The sequence below is a fragment of the Mustela nigripes genome, chromosome 15 (genome assembly GCF_022355385.1).
Source record: "Mustela nigripes isolate SB6536 chromosome 15, MUSNIG.SB6536, whole genome shotgun sequence".
Lineage (NCBI taxonomy): Eukaryota > Metazoa > Chordata > Mammalia > Carnivora > Mustelidae > Mustela > Mustela nigripes.
The window spans coordinates 81,371,749-81,392,905 of record NC_081571.1 but is presented as its reverse complement, the minus strand read 5'-3'; the positions used below and the strand labels follow the sequence as shown (position 1 = coordinate 81,392,905).

At 43.3% G+C, this 21,157-nt stretch overlaps 1 protein-coding gene across 5 annotated transcripts in view; it reads right to left on the bottom strand.

Moving 5' to 3' along the window:
• MYO16 (myosin XVI) overlaps positions 1-21,157 on the bottom strand; it is a 576,627-nt gene that overhangs the window by 391,838 nt on the left and 163,632 nt on the right. The gene's annotated exons all lie outside the window — the stretch shown is intronic.

The following is a 21,157-nucleotide window of genomic DNA, read 5'->3' as shown; positions in this document are numbered from 1 at the left end:
TCCGCACCGTGAACCAACACCGGAGCGTTGCACTCGTATCTCAAACGCTAACGTCCATAAAAGTCCACGCAGACACATCCACTGCCCTCTGGCCTTCCTTGGTTTAGGTAGGATCGGTGGCCTTTGTCTTCAGATTCAGACTTCTTCCCGGTCTGTCAACGAGATTTCCTATTACAGCCGCCCTAAGTATTCAGAAAGGGGAACATGTTCTTATAGTTTGTTGTTTCCGAATGCTTAGTTTGTATACCCTTTACAGGGCAAGATAATAAAAAGAAATTACTTCACCAGGCTCATGGAGTTCATGTAACTTTTATTTTTTTATCTCATTAGGGCCCATGGGCTTAAAGCAAAGTTTATACTCTGGACATTAAACTTCTCTTTCTACAATGGCCTCTTGGGAGTGTGTCCGCCATTCCCGAAAAGGACTGTGGGCCAAAGCCTTTTCTATCCAGATTAAGAAGCCAGATAGGTCAACATAGACGCCAATTACCAGAACAAATGCACAGCTGGAAGGTGACCTTGTTTCCAGCTCAATGGCAAAGGTGAGTTCGTTAGTACAAGGTATGCCATAGGCATGGGCAGACTGTTCTAGTCTCTGCTTCTGACGATGGGCTCTAGGACCAGCCTCACAGAAATCTCATCAGTTCCCCAAAGCACCATCATGGTTTCCACAGTTAATAGCAGTATCACAGTCTTGATAAAAAGCCATTAATGCATTTTCCATAAAAACTGTAATTAAAGCAACAGTGAGTCTTTTTTTCCCCCATTATAACACAATCCGTTACTAAATGGCTTGGATTCAAACGTATACGTCACTGAACATACTGTCTTTCCATGAAGCTTCTCTATAGTCTGGAGTGTCACTCAAATGTCCCTTCTATTCTATGGTACCCAAAATCTTTTATGTGTTCCAATATCTAGTGTGTCACCCTCTTCCCCAGAGCTAACCACATGTCACGAGGGGCACCAACAGTCCTGGTGGACATGGCTACTCCTGTCGTCCTCTCTCGAGGAAGGACATCGCATTGATGTCATGTGCAGTGGGGGTGAAAAATGAGACTGAGGAGCCCCTCTAAAATGGGGGTGACATGATGACAGTAGAGATAACCCACACCCAGCCCAGTATGGCCTTCCTGAAGTCGGAGGGCCTTTTGTTCAAATCTCTCTCCCTAGCGAAGTCAGACATACCCCAGTGCCCTCTCAACAGTGGCAACATGTGGCTCCAAGGGCCCTCACTCCTTCCCTTCCATCCTCGCCTTCAAAGCTGTCCTCAGTAGGAGTCTGTCCACATCTGTCCACCTGCCAAGGGGCTTCCCCTTGAATATGTTCTTTCTCCAATTAAGAATTGAACTCTTTTCACAACACAGATTCTCTTAATGGTGGTAGTTTGTGACCAAAGAATTTCTCAAAGACCACAATCCTCCAGGATCAAGTGTAACCTGACATGGCATGGCGCCACCATTGCTCCCTTGGGCATCTCCCTCTTCAGCCATCAAAACATCCAGGAAGGTGAGTCCTTGGCCTTTCTTGTCCTCGCTGCATATCTGGGAGCGGCCCTGCGGCACGGTCCGCAGGTGTCCTTTCTCACTCCCATTCCCGGCTCTCCCTATGCACACGAAGGATAGACGGACTCACTTCTCGCCCCCACCCCCAGAGCCCTTCTAGCCCTTAGTTTTGAACAGTTCATTGACAATAGCAGACAGTTGATTAAATATATTTACCAATGGTTTCCCCAGAAGATAAATAGCACTTTCCCCCAAATGTTTATTTTTTTAGCAAATGAAATTGTTCATCTTGAATTAACTAATATTAACACAGTGCTTTAAAGTTTTCATAGCAAAGCACATACACTACAAATACAGTATGAAGCAGATTTATTAGAAAAACATTCATAAAATGTTGTCAGATATTTTTAAAAAGATTTATTTGTTTGAGAGCAGGAGAGAAAGCAGGGGGAGGACAGAGAGCGGGAGCCCCAAGCCGCCTCTGCACAGAGCAAGGAACCCAACGCAGGGCTTGATCTCACGACCCTGAAACCAGGACTTGAGCTGAAACCAAGAGCCCGATACCCAACTGACTGTGCCACCCAAGCACCCCTGCTGTCTGATTTCTGAGTAGAATCCACCATGAACCTGTGTAGTGAACGACACATAACAGGAGTCTGTGAGACACTGACCTTGGGCTTCCACAGACTGGCTGGGAGGTCTGGCCCCACTGGGGCGAGCTGCCGAATTCTCGGGGCCTCAGTTTCCTGTCCATTGACCCCATATCACGGGGGCACTGGCACAAGTGAATGAGCCAATGAGCGGCCAGTATATCATGCATCCCGGCACTGGGTACCGATCTCCAAATGAATCCTTCTCTTATAATTACTCTACATCAAAAAAACCCATAATAACGTATCTAGAATCCATAACTTAAGGTTTATTCTAAATTTTCTCAAAACCTTCTGAGTTTTAAATGCTGAATGGGAGTCTAGAATATAAGCCAAGTGGATTTAGCAACAGTCTCCTGGAGGACGAGTGTGTGGTTTATCCAGCATGAAAGCGGTGAGGAGGACTATGTGGGAGACAGTGAGGGGCGACGAGCATGTGGGGGAGGGGGACACCACGGAGAGCTCAGAGGACGGGGTCAGTGAGGACACGGGACATCACGCTACAGGATTCAGACACCATTCTGTGGGCAACAAACGCCCTCCAGTCAGCCCTGAGTACTATGTATTTAATTATTTGTAAACAATTTGTTGTCCAGGGTCCATCCCAGGACCCCAAGTTCATGACCCAAGTCAAAGGCAGACGCTTGACCGACTGAGCCACCCAGGCGCCCCTGGAGAATTACTCTTTATTACAATCAACTTAATTGTAAGTTTATCTACTTTAATTTTTACTGTAGGCTTTGTTTAACTGTTCCACAACCGACTGACGAATTCCTGAAATTTTAACAGCTGGTTCTCGGGGGGCCAGAAGGGCAAGCTCAGCGCGCGACTGGGGACAGCCTGAGGCCCTTGAGGAATGGGCCCAAGAACGTCCACAGACGACAAGGACAATATGCCCAGGAATTCCAGAACTTCCTGCCACAGCGGCCCATGAGTAAGTCCCACCCCTCTCGTTGCACCACACCTCAGCCCAAGGAGAAAAGAAGTGGGAACAATTTGAGCCTGTCTTTTCCCCAGCTGGAAGGGCTGTTTTCCAAAAGGGCTGTTTACATTATCAGACAGAACTGAGCTGGAACCTCAGAAGACATGCTGCCTGGGTAGCCCCTGGGTGCCATGGTGGAGACCAACGAACAGAGCCAATCAGCCGTGGACAAAATAAAGAAACGTTTTTCCTATAAACACACACGCAAGTTGTAGAGTGAGCTAAATTCTATGTCTTCTAAGTCTTAAAACTGGACACTGTGAAGTACCCATATATAAAGAAGGAATGCAGAAAGGGCCATTTGCTAAATAATTGATTCATAACAGAGAATTCTGAAAAAGAAGAGGGTATGACGGGGAAACAAAGGCAGAAGAAACATTAAATGTCCTTCCGACTTACAGCTCATCGTCAGGCCCTTGAAACAGACAGAGGGACCTTCCTCTGGGAGCTCAGCTGCCTGGATGCTGGCACTTTGCTAAGGGCCAAAGGCCAGGGCCCTGTGAGTCTACTTTAAATATAAAAATTCCTTTGGAAAGTTCCTTTATCCATTAACCCGCCCTCCCCAGATGCATGTCAGCAGTCCTCCCCCAAGCATACGGCTCACTGTTACACATCCACAGGGTCTCACGACTAAGGTTTTAGTAGACAGTAATAAATGGCCTTTTTATAACAATAGCTAGTCCCGTCAAGGTCCTGGAAACCTTGCTTCCAAAATTCCTTAGAGACTTATGCTATCCCTAAACCATTCCCAACTTGAAAGTCTATAATCAGTCACGCTCACAACCCCAGTTGTGTTCTGAACCCCAGTTCTGCTCACAGGTTCTGTCCCCCTGCTTCAATAAAACCACCTTTCTGCACTGAAGATGTCTCAATAATTCTTTCTTGGCTGTGCGCTCCAGATCCCAACACTTCCTATGCCAGGTACATTTTCCAATACTAACACACACTGAGCACTTTTCTAAGTATAAGAATTACTTTAATTCTCTTGAGTCCATGATGCAGATCCTAGAATTAATTGTTTCACTAAGGACAAAGGGACTCCAATCTTATGACGTCCCCAAGCCACAGGGTAACCTGCTGGAACTAGCACTCAGCGTGGGCAGCAGGATTCCAAGGATTCTCAACAAGAACAGCATCAGGGTAGAGAAATTTCAAAATCACAATAGGAAAAAGAAATCACAACAGGAATCAAGATCCATTTTAGTAACAAGGGGCGAATTGCCAGTCAAGTCAAATGGCCTGGCCACCCCGGGTCTTTCTGTGACAATAAAATCCGCAGGAAAACAGAGAAACAACCATCTGGGGACCAAACAGAATAATGGAGCCGAGGCTACCTCTTAGAGTGGGGCTGCTTGGAACCGATTCAGCATGTCCTGTGTACTTGTGGCTTTGTCATCAAGCTGCCCAGAGCTCCATCGAGAAGTCTGTGTGGGGGGCATGATTTGATATTTAAAAAGAAACATTCAGTCTCTAAAACTTCAGCTACTGCGGTTGAAAAATGGATGCAAACACATCAGAAAATGTGCTAAGGAGCTCTAATAGTGTCAGCTGTCACCACGGAATGTCCCCACCAGCACCAGCATAACCAAAGCCAAGAGTCCGGCTTGGAATCGGCTCTTCCTCCGAGTCTCCAGATAGTGCCACGATTTATCTGTGTGGATGACGTGCCGGTAGCACACGGAGGAGAGGACCTGGACGGCAACCTGGGGACCATAACTGCTTTGGGAATTCTAGGAGCCCGTGTGGGTATCTGGCTACACGGTGTTCCATGATACTCACGTGATTCTCACGATGACCGCGGGTCCCTATTCACAAAGATTTTACATCTAAAAAATCAGCAGAGGCTTTGGAAGGGGAGGTGAACCATGAGAGACTATGGACTCTGAAAAACAATCTGAGGGTCTTGAAGGGGCGTGGGGTGGGAGGTTGGGGGAACCAGGTGGTGGGTATAATAGAGGGCATGGATTGCATGGAGCACTGGGTGTGGTGCAAAAAACAATGAATTCTGTTATGCTGAAAAGAAATTAAAAAAAAATGGTTTTCAAGTTTTAAAGGAATATTTAACCCAGTATCTGCCTTGGCTGTTAAATCCTTTTTCCTTCTTATCAAAATTTATTCTATTTCTACTTTTCATGGTGGGGGAAAAAAAGTTCGAAAACTGCTTAATTCTCAAAGATTCCTTTTGAAGCCAAACAATTACAAATAAATCTAATGAGTTTAAGAATCCTAAAAATAAATAAATAAATAAAATCAGCGGAGGGAAAGACAAGGGAAACCCAGCGGAACCAGGGCTTCTAAATCTTGGCCCCGTTTTAAGCCATGCACAGGCCTTTTTAGATAGAGGAAAAGATAATTTATATGTGGTAAAACGTTAGCAAACAGTAAGGCTGGCTGAAGGAGGTACAAAGTTCTTTGTTTGGTTGGCTCACCTCTTCTGTAGGTTTGGTTTGATTTCTCAATAAAAGCTAAAGATGAATAACCACAAAAAATCAAGGCAGAGTCCTTTCTCCCTGAAGGGGTAATAGAAACATCAATGGAAAGGTTTCCAAAAAACACAGAAGTGGGAATTTCCATAACAATTGACAGTCTTCTAAGAACCTCTTTGAAAGGTTTATCTTATCAATATGCTCATCAGGAATGGAGGCTGAAAGCAGGAACATAGAGATTATGTTATTCACACCACAGAACCTTAGATCTGCAAAGGAATGCTGCTTAACACACAGATTTCCTGCCTAGGTTGAACCCAAATTTTAGGATGCCTGAAAAGGACATGAGGATTTTTTTTAAAAATAGATTTCTTTTGAAGATTTTATTTATTTACTTGAGAGTGAGAGAGAGAGAACAGGAGTAGGGGCAGGGGCAGATGGACAGGGAGAGGCAGAGAAGCAGACCCCTCCCCCACTGAGCAGGGAGCCCGCCGTGGGGCTCCATCCCAGGATCCTGGGATCATGACCTGAATTGAAGGCAGACACATAATGCACTGAGCCATCCAGGCGCCCCTAAAACAGGTTTTTCTAGTTCAGTGATTCTCAACCTATTTTTCATTATCACTCCTTCCCCATCAACCTCTGCCATAAATTGTAATACCACAGATGTTCTGTCTGTGTCCTAGGTGGTCCTAGGAAGGACAGCAAACCATGGGTAACACTTTTCTCCCCCTAAAAAGACTGCTCACCTTGGGGGGCCATTTCTTCCCCCTTAAGAATCAAGCCCCAGTCCCACGTCCAGACACTGTGATTCAAGCATTCTGGAATGGGATCTAAGACCCTGCATTTTACACAAACATTCCAGGAGATTCTGGGGCAAATGGCCACCTAAATTCATTTTGAGAAAATCTGCTAGGATTTTACAATCTCAGAAAATTACCTTCAACGTCTCATTTAGAGTAAGAGAAAGAGTGCCAAATTTAAGACTTCACGGCCCGATAACCCGATACAGGGCTCGATCCCAGGACCCCAGGATCATGACCTGAGCCGAAGGCAGAGGCTTTAACCCACTGAGCCACCCAGGTGCCCTCCAATCACCTGTTCTACAGAATTTCTAATGTATATTACTGTGATGTATACGCCTGTCAGGAATCAGGTGTGGCCTGTGTACCTAAACCAGATCTAAATCATTAACTCTCTAAATATTCCAGAACAGACCCGAAGTGACAGTTTTATAGCAACACAGATTTAACTGCATCATATTTCTTCAGCCCTTCATGTAGGAACTGTAAATTCAGATTGCACACAGTATAAACGCATGTGGCCCGTTCACTCTCCCCCTCTATAATCCACTGTCTATTCATCTTAGAGAACTTTAAGATGATTTTTCATATTTCAAATTTTAGAAGGGGTCTTAGCTTCAAAACACTGATGCACTTTCAAAAAATGATAAATAAAATGCAGTACACCATTGACATTGTTAATACAAAATACTGTTTATGTCTGAGCCCAGTAAAAACAAAAACAGAAACAGAATAATACAAACGTTCCTCAAAGTTATTAAAACATGATGCACTTGAAATAAAAGGTAAAACAACGAGTTGCCAACTTTTAAAATTCAGGCAAAGCGGGATGTGGGGGGGGATGAGTGCGATCGCTTACGACAACCTTACCAATGACCACGGAGTAATGTATAGAACTGTGACTTCTGTTAATTTCACGTGAATTAAAAAAATTTTTTAAAAAGTAACCCAACTCAGTTGTTAAAAAATTACATCTCAAAAAAAAAAAAAAAAAAAATTAGGGGCGAGAACTCTTCAAGTATTTCTGTCACTGACCAGTACCTAAGGATCAACTCAGAAGACAGGAATGGAGAGTATCATTGGACACTTGTATTGAGGTATCGGTCGTTACGGGATGTGGTCTCTCACCCTTTCATATTTCCCTTCCAGTCTCCCCCAGGTACACTCGCTGACAGAACATGGAGGACACACGATTTCATGAATTCCAAAGGCATCACAGATACGCATGATTTTAAACTCATTTTATTTTGTTTTTTAGAAGATTTATTTATTAATTTGACAGGGACAGTGGCAGAGCAGGAGGAGCAGGGGAGTGGCAGGCAGAGGGAGAGGGAGAAGCAGGTTCTCGGCGGAATGGGGAGGCAGATGCAGGACTCGATCCTCAGGACCCTGGGATCATGACCTGAGATGAAGGCAGACATCTGAGCCACCCAGGTGCCCAACTTTTAACTCATTTTAAAAGTGAAATTTCAGGGGAGCCAGGGTAGCTCAGTCAGTTAAGTATCCAACTCTTGATCTCACCTCAGGTCTTGGTCTCAGGGTTGTGAATTCAAGCCCCACATTGGGCTCCATGCCCCAATTTAAAAAAAAAAAAAAAAAAATGGTGGGGGAGGCGGGTGGGGGGTGAAATTTCATAGGAGCAAAGTTTGCTCTATCAGACGAGACATTTTGGAGTAACTCACTCCCTGAAGTTAACAGAAAGTCTGAAAAATTATTTTTAATGCTTTAATTCTTCAGTGAGCTAAAAATAGAGCCACGTGTTACACGGGGAGGTGTAACATTAAAGAGGTGTAACATTAAAACGTCAGATACATTAAAGCTATCACAACTCAAACCATCGAGCATGGGTCCAAGAGCAGACAACAGATGAAAGAACAAAATGTCTACCACGGGATTGGTTTCCAGTTTCTGTCAATTACGAATATAGCTGCTACCAACATTCCTGCACAAGTCATTTTGTAAAATAATACATTCATTTTTATAAGGCACGTACCTAGAAGTGGGGTTGCTGGAACGCAGAGGATGCATAAATTTGAATTTCTTAGAAATTGTCAGAGTTTTCAAAGGCGGCTGTACCATTTTGTATTCCCACCAGCAACATACTAGAATTCGGGCTGTCCACCTTCTCACCAGTACTCGCTGTTCAGTGGAACCATGCTTATGGGCAAGCGGTTTTAATTTCCAGCACCCTGATGAGTTATAACATTGAAAATCTTTAGGTAAATTTATTAGTCTTAGGATATTCTCTTCCGTGGGGCTAATCCCAGTCTTTTATCCAATATCTTATAGTATATTTCATTATTTTTTCTTCTTGGTTTACAGAAGTTCTCTATCTATTGAATATGGTTCCTGTCTCCCCCTATTTGGTAGAAAATCCCAGTACTTTTCAAATAATACAGCAACCCTGCATTCTAGGGGCTCAGGCAATGGTCTACTCTGTTTGCTCAGTGGTGATTACGTGAAGTTTACTTTCAATAAATCATCATTACACATTTATTGCTAGCTTTATTATTTCAAAAGATAACAAAATGAAAAATGTGCTATATGATTACAGAAATAATGAGTACTAATATTTCAAACCCCTGGTTATTATATAATAACTATTCCTTGGTAAATCAACCTACTACAACTAATACCAGTAGGAACAAAAATGCCTATCCAAGAGAGCAAAGGAGATAAGAGTTGGCCAACTGCTCCTTCATTTTCTCAGGACATTTTGCATATTAAAAAAGCTATAATATATCCCTATCAAAACCCCAATGCCCTTTTTTGCAAAAATGAAAAAGCTGATCCTAAAATTTGTATGGCATTATAGCCAAAACAATCTTGAAAAAGAAAGAAAGAAAGAGAAAGAAAGAAAGAAAAGAAAACAAAGTTGGATGCCTCACTCTCTGATTTCAAACCTTACTACAAAGTTTCAGTAACCAAAACAGGGGCACCTGGGGGGCTCAGTTAGTGCAGGGTCTGCCTTATCCTCAGGTCATGATCCCAGAGTCGTGGGATCAAGCCCCGCCTTGGGCTCCCTGCTCAACAGAGAGGCTGCTTCTCCCTCTCCTCCCTCTGTTCCCCCCGCTTATGCTGCTAACGGATGCACCACATTGTGAATGTGTGAACTGCCCCTGAAGTATATACTTTAAATAGTTAAAATGGTTTGTTTTATTTTCGATGTATTTTACTACAATTAAAAGCCCAAATTCCCTGATTATGATGTCTTGAACATTATAAACTTCTTAAGCCATATACTTTTTTAAGATTTAATTAATTGATTTATTTGAGAAAGAGAGAAGGAGCCATGAGAGCCCAGGATGGGGGGGATGAGGGGCAGAGGGAGAAATCCCAAACAGTACCGAGTATTGAGCCCACAGCAGGGCTCGATCTCAGGACCCTGAAATCATGACCCGCACCAACGCCAATAGTGTGATGCTTACACAACGGAGCACCCAGGTGCCCCCACACATATTTAGACATGATTATATTTTATAAAACTATATTTACAGAGAACCTAATGTCAAGTGATTTTATTTATATAAATCCTGTTTGTGTTTTTCAATAATTCTGAGGTAGAGAAGGTACAGCTTTGGGGTACAAATTATGCCTTCTTGTCTGCATAATAATCACTTAGAACTTTTTTTCTCCGAGGAGCTGAATTTGGGCACGTTTAGCCCTCATAACCCACTAGGGAATAGTTTTGATCCACAGGTTAGTTTCTGGTCAGCGCCATGGACACTGGTTCTAACGGTCTTCAGTGGAGCCTGGAACCACAGGCTCGTCTCTGTTCCTTGACCCATGGTGCTGTTTCCCACAGTCCTGCTTCAACCGCTTGCTTTCTTTCTGAGTCTCATTAATCATCACATTTTTCTTTTTTATACTCAGACACATGCCCCATTAAGCATTTATAACTATTGTCCCCAGAGAAGCTCATGTAGAAAAATATGTGCCGTGTGACACATTAAGGAAGAGAGATTAATGCTGCCCCCTAGGAAATTATCAATTCCAATTTCAGGACTTGCCAGAGGCTTCAGCGTCCAACAAAATCGAGTGAGCCCGCCCCTCCCAGGGTGCCTGTGACCACAAAAGCCATCGGTCAAATGTGTCTACCGCTGTTAGGTCTGCACACGGAAGAACGGCCCTATCCATGCAAAATCGGTATTTAGTGTCCCCACATGCAGAATATGTTATTCTTGATCAACCGATTTTCAGTCTGTGTCTTAAACATTTTTAGAAATCCAATATCATGCACACTGACTAAGTTACATGGATGAATAGCAAATGCCTCCGTTAGTCTCAGGTGCTGTTGTTTAAAAATTCATTATTCAATTTTGGGGCACCTGGATGGCTCAGTCTGTTAAGCATCCAACACTTGATTCTGGCTCATGGTCTCAGGTCATAAGATAGAGCCCCAAGTTAGGCTTTACACTTAGTGGGGAGTCTGCTTGTCTCTCTCCCAACTCTCTCTCTCTCTCTCAAATAAATAAATCTTTTTTTAAAGTCATTATTAAATGTGAAGAGAAGATCAAAAAAGTCAGAGCAAGGGTAAAAGGAGTTAAGTGTCAGGGATATTTCAAAATGTTGTCACTGGAGTTTGTACCTTTCTGTCACCTTCCAATCAATTGAGGGACACTAGAGATATATCTGCTTTTGCCCTGGAAGGGTCACCTGGTCAGCCTCTAAACCCAGGTCTAGGGCCATGCTTGCCTGAAAGTTCACCTATGTGACAGTGGTGCCTGTCTTGCCTCTTTTTCCGGCCTATTTGTCTGCATCAAATATAAAACCGACTATTAGGGTGGGCCACAAAAGTCACCTGTCTTCAACCAAAGACTCCCCAGCACAACAAGACTTCAGCTTAGCTAGAAATGGGAGCGACGGGAAGTCGGAAGTAAAGGACGGGAATTCCTGCGTGAGTATATCCTTCACCGCGCAGGACTTCCTGCGTGAGTATATCCTTCATCACCCCTGCGTGAGTATATCCTTCATCACCCCTGCGTGAGTATATCCTTCACCGCGCAGGACTATCCTTCACGCAGGACGCAAGATGAAATAATCCTTATAAAAACAAACAGCAAAACCCAAATGGTTTCTCTCTCCCTCTCTCCCCCCTCTCTTTCTCACTCTCTGTCTCCCTCTACTTTTCTGTACTACCCAACCAGACCATGCTTGTTTTCTGGTTTTCCTTCCATTATTGAAACCGTAACCTAATAGGCAAAAAACTAGCAGACCACATACAAAATGGACCCTTTCCGGAAGAAATAAATGAAGTCGAGTCAAACACTTTCTCACACTCATTTAGGGGACATAATTAATAAAAATCTACAAGAAGAGTAAGAATCATTGACAAATGAGAGCATGTGGACTGAGGACACAGAAAAATGTTGAGTTGTGTTAGAGTAGAGCAGAGACCATATCCTTAGCGATATGACGAGCAGGTATTGGAGATGAAATGCCCCTCACCCCCACCCCTGCCCCAGCCCTACTGTCACACCTTTCTGAGAATGTGTCTTTGGATCTTCTATTATTTGTTATATAGCATTTCCTTGAAAGAAAAAAAAAAAAATTCCAAGAGAAGTTTTCAATCTTTTCAGAAATGCCACATATCACAAACATTAATTTATTATTAACACAAAAGTGCAATGAGTCGACATCTGTCCACGCTGGTGTTGTGTTCCCCAACACAGGACTAGAGACAACAGTCAGGGAAATCTGAGATCTATGGCCAACTCAAAGAAATTACATAAAGTAAATACATGGCACTTGATCTGTTTAGAAAGACTAGAGATCAGCTGAACACCTAACTGTATTCAAATGTATGTTTTTACATTAAGCTTATGAATCCAGCAGCCCATGGTATGAAATGAAATTCCCTGTGGCCTCCAAGCTCTTCCTGCTGGTGCCATGCCTCATGTGACACCACACACAAAATCCAACAGCTGGAGGAAATGCATGCTTTGCAAAAGACCTGTCCCCCTTTCCCAGCCTCAAGGGATCCAAAGCGAATGTTGCACATTGATTCATTGATTCCCAATTAACCCATTATCTAGCCCATTTATTAAATAATCCTATCTCATTTTCCTTAGATTGTAAGTTCTTTATCATATATAATCAGTTCTAGCACCATTTTATAACAATTATTTAAACAATATTCAGACTTTTGGCCTTGCCCATATATTGCTCATTGTGAGGTCAAATTTTTGTCTGCCACATTCACACTTGAGCTTAAGTTTTGACTGGTTTCATTTTTGTACTAGACTAGGATCTTGTATTTTCTAAGCATCAAAGAAAATTTAGATCATTATCACACACCTAAGGTTAGGAGAAAAGGATTTATAGTAAACATTTCTCTAGGGTTCCTATATGAGTAATAAAAAACATTGAAGCCCCAAACTAAGAAAAAAATAGATTTTTATTTTGGTTGGATCAAAAAGACTTAGCCCCTTTGAAGTCTTTAATGCGTTGGAAGCCACAGTCCAGAGAAGAGCTGACAGTAAAGATAAGCAACTAGCCAGAAGATTAAGGGATGAAAGAGGGAGTTGAAAGAGAACAGACAAGTGACATCCCTACAGAATTAAATGACTCAGACAACATCAGGGAAACACTGAGATACAGAGATAGAGAGGGTGTAAAATGGTACGGCAGTTGAGCCCATCTTAGAACTGCAGAGACGTTGACAAACTGGACATCCCATAAGCACGTCCAAACACTGGCAGCCATGGGCAGAAATGAAGGAACTCTCTAGAAATAAAACCTCCCATGCACAAAAACCCAAATAGATGTAGTACTTTAGAGCATGGTTACATGAGTGTGAGTATGTGTGTGAGTGTGTGTGTGTGTAAAAATGTGGCATTTTGTGCTAATGTGATTATCTTAATTTCACTGATTACAATCACTCCTGATTATCAGAGCAATCAGTTCAAGCAGTTTAATTAAGAAATCAGTGTAATTATACAGAACAGAGTTTATGGTATATATGTAGAAAAAATTAGTAGAACAAAACTTGACTATCTTTTATTATACAGATCTACTAATTGGTTCCATATCTTTCATGTAAAAGTGATGCTTGGTATCGACGTGTACTATTCTAGTCTCCTCTGACTTGCCTATCCTTCAAAGTATTTTTTTCAATTTTTCTTTTTTTCTTCCAAAGGAGTTTTTGTTTCATTTAGCTTACACAAAGAGAATCTTCTCATGGCAACTTTCAGTAGACCTCCCTTTTTCCCTTGGTTTTATAATAAAGATATAAAAAACAAGAAGGTGATGGATCATCAACCCTGAAAGAATTATTTACCTAAAATATATTTGTGAAATAAGACTATAACTCAAAGCATGGATAAAAAAACATATTTGTAAATCTTTTGTGATGAGCTGAGTTGTCTAATTTTAATGTTTTAAACTACATGCACTACTAAAATAAGAAAAAATTTATGCAGTGAAGAGCATGATTTTGCACTTTGGGGGTGGTATATACAGGCACGAGAACTTTCCTTCAAGGTTGACACTGTAAACAATTTATAAAAAGAATTTAAGTGCTCTGAATGATATTTAATTCACTGACTTCTACAAAGTCCTTGACAACTATTCCATGGTTAAGGTCATCTATAACAAAACAAATTTTTAAAACTTTATGTTAAACAGAAAGTTGAAGTTAAAAATATAAATTTTGAATTAACTAGTCTCTTTAAGGATGTAGAATTCAAATGATCAAAAGAGGTCAACGTGCATATGTGTGTGTGCGTGTGCAATACAAAAGTGGAGAGAGACATCTGAACACAAGTATTTATTACCAGGTTCTAATCACAAAAACGACAGAACAGAATGGGCAGTGGGCATACCCTAGGGTGACCCCATCATCTTCCCTTTCTGGTGTTCATGTTCTTTTATGATTCCCTTGGAAAATGAAATAGCAGAGGTTTTATTTTAATCACTGCAGAAGAGCAGAAAGGAGAGAAAGGAAGGAAGAATGAGGTCTGAGAGACAGAAGACACAGAGAGTCGGACACACTCCATCTCCCAAGCCTTGCCTGGAGAGAGCCCGAAGCACTCACAGAGGCTCAACCTGATGTATTTTCCTTTTGTGTTGCTTTGTCTCCACCTTAGGTGGCCCCAAGCCACACCTTTACATTAAAAGGATTTGAGCCTATCTTGTGGAAGGCACTGGACTGACTAGGCTGAACAGTGAGGGTTGGAAACAAGTCGTAGAGAGAGAACTGGGAAGTGGTAATGATGGTAAATGATGGAGGCGCGCACAGAATCCATTATATTCCGAGAGAATACAGGTGCCGTCCTCAGTCCCCATGATAGGGTGTTAGACACAGGATCTCATTTTGAAGGCTGTTTCTGTATTAAACCATTCTCTCTGTTCCTCAGTTAATTAGCTCTTTTCCATTAGAAATGAAGTAACTAGAAGTATGCTGGCTGTAGTGGTTTCCAAGTATAGTTTGGTATTGCCTGAGTTTTTTTGCTTTGGCTACTCTGTTGTTATCCTCATGTTTTAAAGACTCTCTGAACTTGAATATTCATTCACTTTTTAAGAAATAGCTAATAAAAAGAGAATAGGCAAGAAAGTAGTTTATTTGTCTGGGTTTAAGGTAGATAAGTGTTGACAATAAAAGTGCAGTCAGATCTTACCAAATATGATTGTTGCAAAAACCGTCATAATGTCTACTTATCATTGAGAGATCTTTGTGGGTCATTCAAGTAAAACGATTGATTTTGACCAGTATGGTACAGTCTTACGATGAACAGCTTGAGCTCTTTACAATTATCCACTTAATTAGTTACTGTGATTTTATAAGATGTTTGACTGTGACATTTAAGGTCAAATACACACATACACACACACACTAAGATAATTAAATTTATTATCACCAGTATATTTTTTTTAAGATTTATTTATTTATTTATTTGGCAGAAAGAGATAAATCACAAGTAGGCAGAGAGGCAGAGACAGAGGGGGAAGTGGGCTCCCTGCTGAGCAGAGAGCCTGATGTAGGGCTCCATCCCAGGACCTTGAGACCTTGACCTGAGCCAAAGGCAGAGGCTTAACCCACTGAGGCACTCTGGTGCCCCAACATTGTATCTTTTTAAAGGTTCTTTGTGATAAAAATTGTAGGATAACATAAAATTTAAAAAATCAAATTATCAGCACACACGCTGCTGATCTCAAAACTTACCATCTTTGCTAAAATATATTTTCATGAAGTGCTTTGATGAAGTTATTCAATTTCATATCCCCTACCTGCTCAGAACATGTGGGAGACAGGAGAGGAATTTGTTAGGAGGCTGTTCTCTGCCTGTATCGATTTCTACTTTTGCACTGAAAATAACTTATACTTGAAATTAAACCACATGAGAAATCTGATCCTGAGCTTTTCAAAGAATTCTACAGCAACTGTGTCGCCGCTTATGGTTGTGAGTTGAGTGTGCAATTATTTTGGTGTAACGAACCTGGAGAATCACGCTATGATAACATGCAGAGAGATTATAAAAAATCAAGCAATCCAAATATGTACAAAATAATAATAAAGTAATACTAGTGGGAACTGTAACTTATACTTACAAAACTGCAAGTTCATATTCATATACTTATGGAGTACGCATTAGCAAACTGGACACGGAAGTTCCGTTAACTTGCTTACCTTGTTCACCATCTCCCAAGGCAGACTGTTCCAAATCTGCAAAACGGCATCTTTACACAAAGCTAAATTCTCTTTTTCTACAACTTCAAACCCCTGGCTTTCTCTACCCAACCTGATACCACTGAGAACAAGTCTAAGGCATAAGAAAAAAATATTAATAAGCTACAGGAACCAGTTCCACAGGCAATACTTCAAGGGCTCAGAGCCGTTCTGCCCTGGTTGAGCCATCTCTTGTGTGAGCCAAACACCCTTGGCCCATTGCCTCTTCCTCTGCAAAAATGGTTTTAGGCCTCTCACTGTTTTTGCAGTCCTGATGAGATTCTCTGTATTTAAATGCACCAAGGCCCCCATATTAATTTATGCGACCCTTGGACTTCTGCCTCTCTTGGTTTAGAAACTGGACTTCTATTAATGCAGGCTTTGGTTTTATTAAGTGAGGAAAGGAGAGCACCGATATTCCAAAGTCAGTCATTGATATTTCGGAGCTTACATTTGCCCCTATTAACTCTTCTATCAGCGGATCAAGTACACTGTCCGAATCCCTATAGTTCTTCTCAGATTCTCTTTCTACATTTAATGTATTCTCATCTTGTCCCAGCTACAAATTGAGGAAATGCATGTATCCACCAATAATTGGCTTCAAAAGGGCAAAAAGCAAAATGCCAGAGGCAGCAAAAACTCTGAGCCTAAAGACTGTGGTTTTCTGCATCTGGGCTATCAGCTCTGAGAGACACGACCAGTCTAGTGTGGGTCAACGTGAAGAAAACATAAGCACGGAACACAGAGAAGAATCTGTAGGATCATAATTATCCAGGGCACCAAAGACTTGACCCCAGAGCCAGGTCCGTGACCTGCCCATAACTACCTTTGCTTTGACTGTTACCAAAACCGTAGGAATAGGACATTACAGTTAGTCTACTAACCCACAGAGGAAGTGGGTTTATGTTCTACTTACACCTTGCTGTGTACACATCTATACTCAAGGTAACTCCTTAGTTAACTGCAAAGCACTCTTCCAGAGTGTAGAATTGCTCATTATAAATTGAATCTGTATTGGGGGCAAAGTGCAAAAAAATATAGCTCCTTCTACCATTCCATTTACACTTGCACCAAAAATAATAAAATACCGAGGAATAAACTTAACCAAGGAGGTGAAGGACCTGTTGTGTGAAAACTATTAGAAAGAAAGAAAGAGAAAATGACACAGATGAATGGAAAGAGAGCCCATGCTCATGGACGGGAAGAACAAGTATTGTTAAAATGCCGATACTACCCAAAGCAATCTACAGACTGAAATCAATTCCTATTGAAGCACAAACAACAATTTTCACAGAACTAGGACAAATAATACTAAAATTTATATGGAACCAGAAGAGACCAAAGCAACTGAGGAAGAAGAACAAAGCTGGAGGGATCACAGTCCCAGGTTTCAAAATACACAACCAAGTTGCAGCAATCAAAACAGTTTGGTACTGGCACAAAAACAGATACACAGATCAACGGAACAGAACAGAAAACCTGGTCTCCTAGCTGCTGGAACCGTGAGGAAGTGAGTGCGTGTTGCGCAGGTCCCCCAGCCTGAGGTGCTTTGTGACACCAGCCCTAGAAGATAACACAGCCTGGGGCACGCGCGCATCGCCTTCTCAAGTCTCTCCCAGACTCCTCCGCGCCCTTCCCTCTTGCCCCTGGCTGCTGTTTCCCCTGGACTCTCGCGCATCTCATCTCTCCTGGACGCCTGCTTTTCAATGGACGCCCAACTCACCCAGTCTCCGTGAGAGAAGACCTCAAGTGAAATACAGCTCTTAGGAACAGAACTGACTTTTTCAAAATTCATGTTGAAGCCTGGACACCTGGTGCGACTGTCCTTAGAGATGAGGCTGTGACAGTGGTTAATTAATTAAGCCAGCAACAGCCACCACAAACTGGCATTGCCGTACCCCAACTGAAGCCTTCTGGACACTAGAAGAGTGAGAAAATTAATTTCTGGTGCTCAGACCACCCTGTCTGTAGCACTATTTCTATGATAGTCCAAACAGAAAAACACAATCTTTTCCTGCCTAAGACAATCCCACGGGGGGAAAGAGCAGTCTCCCCTGTGGGTCGCGCCCCGCAGCCTCCCGGTTTACACCCCTGCGTTTCTCAGGAGCCCGACCCAGGCTGACTTTCCCAGGGGTTCCAGACATGAGCACACCACCCCCTTCCATGGCCCCACATGACAGGGGAACTCAAACCGCTGATGCCTGGGATTCTTGGGTTGTACTTCCAGCCTTATCTTCCTAAAATTCACATTGGACCTGACACTCTGTTTGTGATCTTCATTTTATTAGAACAAGACGGAAATTGTGTTTCGTTATAGAATCATTTCCAATTGGGAAGGAAAATGGAGGCAATTGTCAAGTCTACGTCGCCCCCGGGTATTCAAAAATGGCTTCTGGACTTGCGCAGCTGGAGCAAGTGGGAATTATAGCTTCTCCAATCATGCACAATTGTGCACAAACGGGGTCATTTATCAGAGGCAGATTTCTTGAGCTTCCTGGTGAGAGTGTGGTCATGGACTAGAACGGGCGGGTGTTTCCTTTTTTCTTTTTTTCGTATTTCTGCACACGGTGCAGTCAACCAGCAGTGCGCTGTGTTTCTAGTGCTTAGAACTACTATAGCGCCGGGAGCAGGGAGAGGAGACGCTGTCCATGCTACGAGCCCCTCCCAGGCTGGCAACTCCACTGGGGACAGAGAGAAGCCACCACTCTGTTTGGAGCAGTGCAGAGTGGGGAAGAGAAGACATTTCTATCAAGAATGACATTCGAAGGCAGATGCCAATGAGCAAATTCTAGACTCATGGAAAAAATGCCTGTGGGTGTACAGAGAAGTTTTATTCTTTCAGCCGAGGCAGTCCGGAAAGGGCCCTGCAGGAGGCATTACTCAATGCAGGCCTCGACCGAGGAAGAAAACACAGCCAAGTCAAGACAGAAATCAGAGTAAGAAACTGAAGGAGGAAACACAGAAGGGCAGGAAGTCAGCCCTTCCAGGCAAAGCAGGGAAGCAGCTCCGTTAGAGCAGATTCGTCCTGTTGTGCGTACGGAGGACGGGGTTCCCTAGGACAGGGCAGTCATTCTTCTTTGTTGCGGTCCCACAGGTCACGCAACGTTCAGCACCTCCATCCCCAGGACAGCGAACTTCAGTTCCTCCAGAGTTAAGTTTGACAAACATGCTCCGTTGAGAATATCTAGAATCCAGCTAAAGCTTCAGAGTCACCTGGAAGGCTGATCCTGCCTCCTTCCCGGTTTCTGACGCAGCTGGTCCAGGATGGCGACAGAGAATCTGCATCCCTAAGAGGCTCCAAGGGGAGGGAGGTGAGGCAGCAGGCATCCCAGGTGCTGAGGCTCTTCCCCGGGGTGGCGTGTTTCTGGTGCACGGAACAGAGACACAGAGAGTGGCACCGAAGTGAGAGCTCGGAAGGCCATGAGTGGCAACCGGGTTATAAGAAAGAAGTCTCTGAAGACAAATGCCTCATCACATCCCTACTATCGCATTCAAGACTGAAAGAGAGAGAGACAGAGAGCAGCTGGATGGCTTTAGGAATTGTCTCATGAGAAAACAATCTCTTGTCCCTGTGCAGCAGCGCTCCCTCTGCCAGCCGAGCAAGACCAGGGAGCTCAAGTTCACGTTCCCTGTGAGAGAAGCAGAGAGCCCAGGAAGAACAGACGAAGCAGACCAAGGGGCAGGGGGGGCTCTCGTCCTTGACTGGAAGGGGCAGCCACCATGGACCGCACCTGCTTCCGCTCACTGTTAACCTCCCTTTCACCAACGCCCTCCTCGGCACAAATATGCCGGGAAAGCACATCTGGGGAGTCCCGGAGTGAATGACATCAGAAGTGACAAGACGGGGTGCCTGGGTGGCTCAGTCAGTTACACGTCCGATGACTCTTGGTTTCGGCTCAGGTCTTGATCTCCAGGTCGTGAGATCGAGCCCCTCGTCGGGCTCTGTGCTCGCCGCAGAGTCTGCCTGAGTTTTTTTCTCTCTCTCCTTCCCTCTGCCCCTCCCACTCATGCTCTCTCCTTCTCTCTCTCTCTCTCTCTCTGTGTCTAAAATGAATAAATTAAAAAAAAAAAAAAAAGTGAGGCAGCAAGAGACAAGGGAAAGCCATGCGAAAGGTCCAAATAACCTTTCCGGCAACAATGGGCAAAATGCAGGGCGGGGATCAGTCCTGTTACTGAAACTGAAACTCACTGGTGGGCTCTGCAAGGTGAAAGGCCCATGTTCAGGTGAGAGAAAATATCAAAGATAACTGCTAAGTTTCAAACTGGAGTTTCTGAGGAAAACAGCAACAACGACATCACCATGTATTGACCAATGAGCACGTGCGGGAAGGGACATTTCTGTAAAGAAAGGCGACGGGGCTGTGGAAAATCGGAGCTTCGGGCACAGTAGCAGACGCCGTGTGGCGTTTGACTAAAACATACAAGAGGAAAATTAGAGCAGTGCCTGGACTCTGGAAATCAAATTTGGAAATCGCCCTGTGAGAGAGACCAAGGCCGAGTGCCGGGGGGCTCAGCTGGTGAAGGCGCTGCCTCTGGCTCTGGTCAGGATCCTGGAGTCCTGGGATGGGGTGGAGTCCCGCCTCGGGCTCCCTGCTCAGCGGGGAGTCTGCTTCTCTCCCTGACCCTCCTCCTTCTCGTGCTCTTGCTCTCTCTCGTTTGCTTTTCTCAAATAAATAAATAAAATCTTAAAAGAAAAAAAAAAAGAAAGAGGCCAAGGCCATGAGAAAGACATTGGACATTTTCGGCTCCAAAATCACATTGAAAAATACTCTTCTTATCAAACCAGGGAGATTTTAATAAAATCAGTTATCACAGAATGTTATGAGAAATCACTATGCAAATGCATAACATACGCGACCACACCATCATTCATATGTCACCTGGGGCCTAAGGAAGCCATGAACTTCCCCCACGCCATGGTTCAGGTCACCCCAGGCAGGACGAACCCACTGTCCTGGGTGAGATCCCGTCCACAATGCTGGGAGGGGTGTATGACGGAATTGCTCGGGGTTTTCCCAAAACTATGCCTTCTCTCAACATCACAATAAGTCCGGTTCTATATATATATATATATATATATATATATATATATATATATATATATATACACACACACACACACAC